The sequence below is a fragment of the Paramormyrops kingsleyae genome, chromosome 20, assembly GCF_048594095.1.
Source record: "Paramormyrops kingsleyae isolate MSU_618 chromosome 20, PKINGS_0.4, whole genome shotgun sequence".
Lineage (NCBI taxonomy): Eukaryota > Metazoa > Chordata > Actinopteri > Osteoglossiformes > Mormyridae > Paramormyrops > Paramormyrops kingsleyae.
Genome location: NC_132816.1, coordinates 7,703,215 through 7,713,879, shown reverse-complemented (window position 1 = coordinate 7,713,879; position 10,665 = coordinate 7,703,215).

The window sequence follows — 10,665 nt, the reverse complement described above, 5'->3', positions numbered from 1 at the left end:
GTGGAACTAAGTACTGATTCACTGAAGTGGCAGCCTGAATGGCTGGTCAGTGCCTAACAACACTGTATTTTCCTTTGGGGAGGGCGCACAGTCAGACAGCTAGCATGCCGTTTTTCAGTCGGAGGTCACAATCTGAGCAAAACTGCGGGCGAGTAGGACGGCTTTACGCCGGACGTCTTCATCGAGGTAATGTGAGGCCTCCGTTTCAGCGGTAAGGCCGAAGCTCTCCGTGTGTAAATCAGCCCAAAGATGGCAGATGGGTAGATGTTATGTTAACAATACCCACCAGTTAACTTGAATTGGTGACCCGTGCAAAAGGCTTAGCAAGTGAGTTAGCATGAAGGCACCTGGTGTTAAATTTAACTAATGCTAATAGCTGCAGGCTATGATTACACAGTATATTTACTTCTTATTTATTTCTATCCCTCTTTCTGCTGGACATCCCTGTGGAGGCATTATCTGTGAATAACTACAGAAAATACAGTAGTTCTTCAGAATATTATCATAGGGTCATTCCGCATAATTCCAGATTTTTTTTTTCTTGTGGCCAAAATACTTTCAGTGGAAAGTTCTTTCTCGAGGCTTAAGTAATACTGCCAAGTGCTACACGGCATTGTTATTAAAACTCAAAATATGAAATATGAAAAAGGTAAAATATGACCCTAGTATGTGGGTAACGCTACTTGCAGAAGTCATTTAGAGGGGAAAACTTTGGCCAGGTTTTGTATTCAGAGAGAAAAGTAAGCATTCAGCCTTATTAGTCTGGAGCTGAAATGGTCTAAACTGCCCAGTAATTTGTCTTGTCTGAGGACCAACATTTCATCTAACTTTACTTTGGGTGCTAAACAACAATTGTGATGGCATATTAACCCAAAACCCTTTGCTTCACATACCGGTGTTGTGGCTGAATCATGACATTGGAATATCTCACAGCATACTCTGTGAAGGAATGACGACAGTTCATCTCAATGTCAATGTTTTACATCATCACTGTCTCATGATACAGTAACATTTTTTGAACCAGCATAATTTTTCAACACATAAAATAGCTTGACACTTGTTATATCTAAAAACCAATTTATCACCAAGACGATATGACTTACGTTTTGCAGGTATATTAAATCTGAATAGTCGCGGCTCTGCCGTTCCTAGAACAAGAAATATTTTTTTCTGGAATTATTTCTTATTTAGGCATCAGAAAAAAACAGCTATCTAGACCACATGTGTCAAACTCAAGGCCCACAGGCCACATCTGGCTCAAGGCACAATTCTTTACAGCCTGCGAAATGACTTTGATATTCTGTTAAAAATAGCCTGGCAATAGGAGTGTAAAGGTACACAAAATTCATGGTTCGGTAGAAACCTCGGATTTGGGGTCACGGTTGGGTGCAGTTTTGGTACAGCAGGGAAAACAATTTGTTTTGCAACAATTTATTACTAAAACTGCAAATGCAAACAGTTAGGAACAATTTTAAACCAAAGGCAATGTGTCTAATGTTGACGTCTCCGAATGACATAACCTAAGCAATGCTTCTTTGTACATTGTAAAATAAATGTGTAAAATAAATTTATATATATATATTAGTTCGGTCTTAATTTTCTGGCTAAAATGCATTAAATAGCACAGGAAGTACTCATAGTGTACTCACGCGCAGATGATGTTTCAAATGAGTTGGATCCAGCAACATTTCTGAGTTTGGTACAACAGAGCTGGTTGGTTATATCATCTACCCTTTCTCCAGTGTTGGTGTATTTTATTTGGAAACCACAATGTTCCCAAACTGCAGATTAAGACTGACTGTAACCAGAATTAGCTTTGACCAGCTCAGCCACAATTAGCATGTTTCTGTGTCGAACTTCTACTAGTGAATTTAGGTTCCGCCTGTGTCAAGAAGTGTATTTATTCATTTTATTGTGCCCACTGAACTGACAGTTATGTAATGGAACGGGACATGAGGAATACGTGTACCGCTACACCCTAACCGGGAAGTAGGGATCATCACCTGTGAGTCTGTGTGTCACCATTCCGCTTCCCGCCCCCCCCCCACTCACAAGTCCAACAGCAGCAACAGCAGCAAGTTAGCAAAACATTCTAGTTGTAATCTGGTCGCTTCAATCAACCTGTTTCTCATTTAAAAGAAAAATCCAGTGGATGATGCCAGATAAAAGCAAATGGTTCATCAGCCCAGTGGATGCATTTGATTTAATTCCATCTTCAGAGTGGTTTTTGTGTATCATTGTTCAGTTTTATTCAAAAAGAGACTTTTCAGGAATACTGTTTACTGCAAGGTTCACAGTGGTAAATGTTATTTCTATTTATAGTAAAGATTTCATCCAAATAACTGTAAAGTTTGGGTCACACTGTTATTAATTAAATATGATAACTTTGGTTGTGCAGCAAATGGCCGATATTGGCCTTTCGGTGACTGACTTTCACACCCCTGATCTAGACAAACATGAGCTCTATCTGTGTTGAGAACTACAGTGATTCCTGTAAAGGGCCTTCAGGATATATGGTGAATGCCCCCCCCCCATATAAGAAACACAAAAGCAAATAGCTTAATTGCTGAGCTGCATCATTGTTTCACATGTAAAGAAATGGTGTATCATGAAATTAATATTACAGAAGTTTCCTTTATCCATAGACCATGGGTGTCATTAGCTCATTATAGCCCCAAGTATTTTAAGCCCCGATGCCAATTATTCTCCTTCAAAAAACGAAAAAGTCAAGCCCCAGGTAAACTTGACTTAGTCCCAGATCTTTGCAATAGCTAGAAACTCCCCTGCCATAGTCTCCTAGATCTCTTTACACAGATGGAAAATTTCGGCGTCAACACCAAGGGCAATAATATGAGGTCACCCCTTCACCTTGCCACCATATGTATTCTGGGAGACTTGGCTGTCTGGGGTGGCTCTTTAAAAGAGCTTTAAACACTATTACTGTTGCCCCAGCATCTAGCGAGCTTAACTACATGTAGCAGTGAGTCCATCAGCTAGTGTAAACTTTCCAAAGTTTACATCGCCTGCACCTGACCTCAGGGATGAGCACAGGCTAAATTTAGTTTGGATGGTTGCCATCGCGGGAGAGATGCGCGGTGTGATTAATCAAGGGCTGGATCGGGGTCGCGGACGGAGTGCAGGGAAAGCAAAGCCAAGGCTTCTTTCTCCCCCGTCCTCACTTTGCGCTTGGCTTTAGCGATAACTATTTACCAAATCTGCCGTGGTGGCCAAGCTAGCGCGATCAGGTGATCAGGTGATCAGGTGACTACGTCACCCCAAGCAAAATCCATCCACAACCGAACCCTACACTGTTTTCAATTTTCGGGAAGGGCTGGAGGGTGGTGGCAACGGCGGTGGGGGGAGGGGTCGTAGGACTTTTCTGGCTCAGTTTCAGCCACTTATATACCACGGGCTTGAAATGGAATCCAACCTTTCAGTATAAGCCGATCCGAATGGGCTAGGACACACACGACACCCTCTGATACTCATTTAGCCAGCTGTTCGAGGCTGTGCGGGCAAACATAAAAAGGCCCCATTATGACATCAGAAAGGTCACCTAAGAGACCAATAATTACTCCCAAGATGTGGCGCATGCCAATTGGATTTGTGGTTTGCAGATACATACACACATAAATACAAATAAATGGTGGTTAGTAAAAGTGTGGAAACACTTTACTTTTTGGAGCAGAAATACTCAGTAGTAACTAAGTTACTACTGAAGTACAAATCGTGAACAAATATAGTAGCCACTTGAGATAAATGATGTGTCATGGATTATTGATGATGGACAAACATGAGATAAATATTTCACTTGTGTTATTCATTAATTGCTCCTTCAGTAGTTCCTTAGTAGTTCCTTCAGAAGTTCACAAAAGAGAAGTAACAGAGATAGTAACAATAACTGCTTGAGATAAAAGATGCGTCACAATTCATCATGAACAAACAGGAGATCGTTATGTAACTAAGGGATTAATTCATAAGAAATAGCATAATGCTACATCATTTGTGCCTCCACAAGTAAAGTGTAACGAAAAGCGTTTTTCAACGTGTGGATATTTCTGTGGGTTCTCGTAATCCATACTGGAAATCTGTCTTGCACGTTTTGACTGAACCAGCACACACAAAGATCCAAAGAAGCCTGAAACAACGAAGAGCCCAGGCCGCATCAAAGTTTCCTCGCCGAAGGTGTCTTTCATCGCCACCTTTCACCTACAGAACCGGTGCTAGATCAGCAACAAAAAGCACGCGGATTGGCCGCGTGCCCCCGGAGGAAGGAGAAGCACCTGGCAGAGCAGAGCAGAGCAGGCCCGCAGGAGAACATCAAAAGCTGAGTCGAGGCAATGTGATTCGGGAGAGGAACAGCGGTCCGGCCCTGCTAAGTACCGGAACAGGCCCATAACTCACAGGGTCCCTGCTGAACAGCGGAGCGTGCTGAACCATACTGGAAGGAGACACTGCGGACTCTCTGCAGTCTTCAAAAAGCTGTCGATGAACTCCAAACAGGGAAATGGGGACCACCGCCATGAGCAAAGCGAAATACATTAATGAAAGATGTGTGGACTAAATTTGCAGTCAGAACACTGCCTTTTTCATGTTTTATCTTAATTATAAGTAGGTTTACTTCTGAATAGTTAAAGAGCAGGTGTCCTGTGTTATATCCTGCCTGCCACATCTGCCTGATCCCCCTGTCTTCTCCTTTACGCGCCTTTTGCTTGTTGCCCCTTGTTAGTCTTTGTATACAAGTCCTTGTTTTGTCTCATCAGCCCCAGTCCGGTCATCAATGTCACTCCATCAGTCTGCCATGTCCTTCCCTGTACCAATTCTCCCATTTTGACCCCTTGTGGTCCTGTTTGTTTTCCAGCCCCTGGGCAATTCTGTCGCGTTCGCCCAAATGCCTGCCTCAGTCCATTGTCTCATGTGTCATGACACCCTGTTATAATCACATTTGTAAAGTTTACAATATTTATTTTGGTACTTTAAAAACTTTCTAGATATATACCATTTGCACATGAACAGAATAAATGATTGCAGGTTTGTTAACAGGAAGTTCACATAACTGTGCATATATAACCGGAGGGAGCATGAAAGTATAAATAACTATTATCTATTCAATATTTTCCCCTGGGATTAATAATCTTAATCTTAATCATATTAGCTTGTATATAGTATGCTGTATAGCACATCCATCCATCCATTTTCTGAAACCACTGAATCCCAACTGAGGTCGTGAGGGGGACCAGAGCCTATCCCAGGAACAATGGGCACAGGTGGGAACCAAACTGGGCTGGTGCCAACACACCACAGGGCGCTCACACTCACACAACTACAGGGCCAATTTAGACTCACCAATCAACCTCTGTCTAGCACATATATACAAAAATATCTGGGGATAGTTGAGTTATATGTTTGCATTAGCATAGACCTTAGAAAGCCTTTCTTATACAATAATATTTTATCCTTGTTTAACAGTGTTATAGTATGACTACAGCGTTTCCCATGCCTACAGTACTTCAACACAAAGATCTTGCTAGTTTGGCATTTGCCGTAATTGAATTTCATTTTAAAAATGGTATCTTCAGTTAATTTGAGGCCATGAATCATGACGAACCACAGAAGTGTATATTTAATGAAGAACATTGCTAGGCAACCACCATATGTTCCGTGTGCCGTTATTAGCCAACCGTGACTTTGGATTGAAAAATAATAATAATAATAATCACGGAAGTTTAGAATATTCAGCATCTACTTCACCTTCACTTAACAATCTGAACAAAGGCACTTAATGCATATAAATTAGACGCAGACCGCCCGTGATCATATGGCAAAGGCCCCAGATGACATCTTATGAAGGAGATGTGCACTGCGACGATGTTCACTATAGCTAGTGCTTTAGTTTGAAAAAAACACTTAATACTTCATGTTTCAGAAGTGAGACTCTGAAGTAATGGACTGTGACTCATTTTAAAAGTCACAGATGAGGAAAGCAACAGTTTATGAAATTTATCAAAGCAAAAGACTGACATTAACAGATGCCAAGTGTGATCTGGATAAAATAATGACTAAAAAAAAAAACATTTGAAAGCCATTATCTATTCTTCATGGAAATATGCAATCCCTGGAAATGCTATTTGTTTGACATTTTAAAGGCGATGTAAATGGCGGCGGCTTGAATCTTCTGGGAGATGGAAATGGGTCCCCATACATTACTCAGCGTGTAGGGATAGCAGGGTCTTCCTGTCCCCTGCCTTCGCCCTGACACTGAACTGCTGATCATTCCTGTTTACCTGTCCTTCATGAATTTTTAAATAAGGACACAAGCTACATCCTGATGTATTATGCCATTCCTCTGCGCAATGGCGGCTGGCTGGAGAATACTTAATTGCAATTTCCAAGAAGTGAAATAAAATACTATTAGGTAAAAGTAAAAGTGAAAATATGTTACGGAGTAAATCTGAAAAACTATGACGTACAGCCCTAACACATTAACTTTGGGGATAATTTTTTTTTTTTGCATCTGGGCACTGTTGTACACTCGACAGCAATATTCCTTTGCAGCTGGAAATGGAAATTTTGTGATGAAATGGTTTCTGAAAAGACACCAGAATGCTGCGATTTGTTCCCCTAAAAACGGTGGGACTTATATTAAAGTCAGCGAGAGGTCGGTACCTTGTCCTTTGTAATACGACAGCCAGAGCAGGGGGTGGTAAACATGTCCATGTGTGCAGGACTCTGCTTAAACCCCCCCGGATAAACACGCCTCGGTCCAGACGGTATCCCCCTGCCGGCGTGGTGTAACCAAGGTCACAGTAGGCGAATAGGTGACTCCATCCACAAACTCAAAGAGATTTTGGGCAGAGTGAAGCCATGTTAAACCTCAGCACTGCGCTAATCGGGGGTGCCCATCAATTCTTTTTCAATAGAGGGGAAAATTATAAGGTGTCCCGTCAGCATGCACTGTGCAAGAAAATCCAGAAAATGACTCATGGCGAGGAATCTGATGTGGGCTAAAACCTAAAAATCTTCATGCTGAAGCTAAATGGTGCAACTTTTGATTTTTCCACTGACAGACCGGCTCTGGGCTGCCATCTCTGCAGAGATATTCTGTTTTATATTACTCTAAATAAACCCGTCTGGGCATGAAGTCGGACTCTGGGTAATGCTATACGCTAAAGAAAAAAAAAATCTCAAGGCTAACGGCGGCGCGCTACAGAAAATCACAGTACAGCTTCCCATGATTTTTACTTCAACAAACACAGTCCCTTGCCTTTTTTCCCCCCTGTTTTGAACTTCAAACGTGTAACGGCTTTAATGGCTTAAGTATGTGTTCCAGGGCATTAATCATGCGGGGTGATTGACAGCTGATTGAATCTGGCCCTGCTTCACTGTCTCCTGTCAGCGGTGACAGACCGCAGGTCGTGTTCCTCTGGCCGGCGGATCCAGCTGCAGTCCTGGCCTTTTGACTTTTGCATAAACTGTTCTGAAAAGTTTAGTCTGGAGACCAGATCTGCGGAATAGTGCCGGGCTTTATTTTTAGCTGTGGTACGAAGAGGAGGAGGCCTCATCCATGCAGCGAAGCCTAGGATGGGGGCGAGGACAGCTGGTAGATGTTCTGTTTCCGCCTGCCCGCGTATGCGATGATGTCACTCGCCGCGTCGGCACGAGGCAAGAAGTGGATGTTAATGAGGGAACTGAACCTTGTGCTCCCAAAACCACTCATTTAGTTACTTCACACCTAGTCAGCTTGGATAGAAACAGAGGAGCAGTGACAGGACAGGCAGGGCAGCCAATGGGGTGGGGCCCCGAGCTGGGAGGGGGGCCCCCGAGGGCGGCCGATTACATAGCACACTGCAACGACAAATCTGCTTTATTCGTGTATTCGTGTTTTTCAGAAAAGTGAAAATAAGATCTTGTTTTTATTAAATTCTCTTTCTTGATGTTATTAATTTACACTTCACAGTAAAATAAAGGTAATGAATTTTACCATGCCAGGGGAGGGGGAGTTGGGGGGGCCCATGGAGTTCTTTACCTAGGGCCCCCCACGTGTCGCTAGAATCGCCTCTGGATCAAAAGGCTACAATATGCAAAGTAGTAAATTAATAAAGTCATCCAAAAAGATGATGTTGGTCAGGCCTTTAGCTGGAAATAAATTTTGTGGGCGGGATCGGTAACCCTACTGTCAGACCTGGGGGGCAAGAATACAGGAGGTTCAAACTCATAAGCTTTGTTCCTGGCTACATGCCTGATCGGTCGCAAACATATTTCAGGGGGTGGGTGGGGGTCCAACCTTATATTTTCCTCCATGGCTACATGCCTGCTACTGGTCTGTATGGTATTTATAATGCAAACTTTTTAACCCTTGTTAAAAAATAGTGATTACTGGCATCTCTAAATTTTGCATTGTGTGTGTGTGTATATGTGAGCGAGTTTACCTATCCTTATGGGGACACAGTGTCCCCATAACGTGATAAATATCCGTTTTTTTTCCCTTATGGGGACCGGTTTCCTGGTCCCCATAAGGGAAAACTCTATTTTATAAAAATCGGTGACTGCTATGAAAAAACTAATAATGCAAAAACTCTTGTATTTTGTTAGGTTACTTATGGTTATGGTTAGGGCAGGGTGGGGGTTAAGGTTGTCATAGTTAGCGTTAGCATTTTTCCCATTGAAATGAATGAGTGGTCCCCATAAGGATATGTTTACCCTACATGTGCGTGTGTGTGTGTTTGTTTGTGTGTGTGTATGCGTGCATGTGTGTGTGTGTGTGTGTGTGCCTGTAGTGGATTGGCGTCCCATACAGGATCTTCTGCCAGGTGATTCCTGGGATAGGCCTCAGGCTCAGTGCAGCCCTGCAGTGTTCGGTAATGAATGGATGGATTGATTTTTTGATTTGAGTAGAGAGAGTAACTCAATCAACTGAAGTTACTCAAGGGTGCAATGGCAGATCAGGCCTTCAGAGGGCAGGTTTTGAAACCCCACACTGAAAATCCAGTTTCTTCTTCTTTGGGGACAGATTTTTACGCACACCCTTAATAAATAAACACGTAGCTACACTCAATGCACGCGCGGGCAACTTATTACTGCTGTACAATTAACATCAGCTCATTAAAAAAACAGCAAATTCAGATTAATTTGTGTCGCTCCAGTCCCGACACACGGCGCCTCCCATCTGACAAATTTGCTTCTTTGACAAAAATGGCCTTTAGCAATTCACAGGCATTTCAGCGGCGTTGAAAAGCCAGCCGAGGGAAAAACAGAAGCTGGAGACGGCAGCGTTTCTTGGGACATTTTCATTGGAGGATGGTGAGCAGGAGCAGAGAGAACCCACCCTCTGCCACCCAGGATCAGATTTACAAAGCCAGCCTGGGCGCAAATTACAAAACAGCACAGATGTTTAGCTGATTGCAGGCATAAATTATTCTTGACTTGTGGCAAATTTGCTAAGATTAAGTATGTAAATCAAACATGCCACAATAAAGCGATTTAGCCCGCTTCCCAAAAACAAAACGAAAAAAAAAAAAAAAGCACTTTGGTAGCTTCTCAGCAGACCTAGCTATGAGCATTATTCAAAGTAGCTTCCGACACAGAAATATGAATATTCAAGTTATGTCTAATGTGTCCATCGCAATTGCTAAAACAAAATTACGTATTTCAAGGATTTTGTCTAGAAGGTGTGGACGGGATTTATCAAATGATGTGGTGATAATAGAAGTTTTCTTTTGAGTGGATAAAAATTACGTTATTTTACGTGAAAAAAAAATATCCTCAGCAGTAACCACAAACAAATAAAAAAAGAGTAAAGTTATTTGTTTGTCTGTATCATTAAATACAGAAGAAAGTCTAGTCATTAAATTTTCTGTTAGAGGTATGAAATATTGATAAAACAGTCATTTTCTCAGATGGTCCTTTGAAAATGACTGTAACAATTTCTAGGCACAGAACGGCACTTTGTTTTTCTCTTTAACCTTTCACAGTGTGTTTCTTTTGGATTTAGGAGCCGAGCTTCAGCACGTGAACCTTGCAAGGCTGATGCAGATGACCCACTGCTGCATGCAGGCAGTTTGTAATAATGGCCGGGGGCTGCGCTTCTGCCAAAATCAGCCCCACACTGATGTTTCCAAATCAAACCTGTTATCTTATATACTGTGGATGAAATCAAACAATGAGAAGGTGCTAGTTATATTTCAAATATGTGTACAGAAAGCCCTATATTGCATATTGTTGCACTGTTTAGTGTTTTCCTCGTCTGTGTGTATTTCGTACTCTTGTTATATATCAATAGGTTTTCTATCCTACCTGATGAGTCACTATCTGCCTGAGATCAGGTGTGGTTCTTCAAAGACCAGGGAGGATGGAAAACCTGCTGGATACCAGCACTCCAGAAGCAGGGTTACCTAGTAACAAAATATTATGTAATAACTCGACAGAATGTAACAATTTGAATGATGATAAAAATAACAATGATGATGATGATAATAGTAATAGGGTAATGTTACAATATCAAATTATAATTTAGTTTTTAAATTTTGTCAAGTTATTTCATAATGCAGTGTTATTACATTAATGCGTTGTTAGATGTGTGTTATTACGTAATCACATTATGTGATGAAAATTAGTTACATTTGTTATCATATATCACATAATGTGTTGTAACATGCCTACCATGAT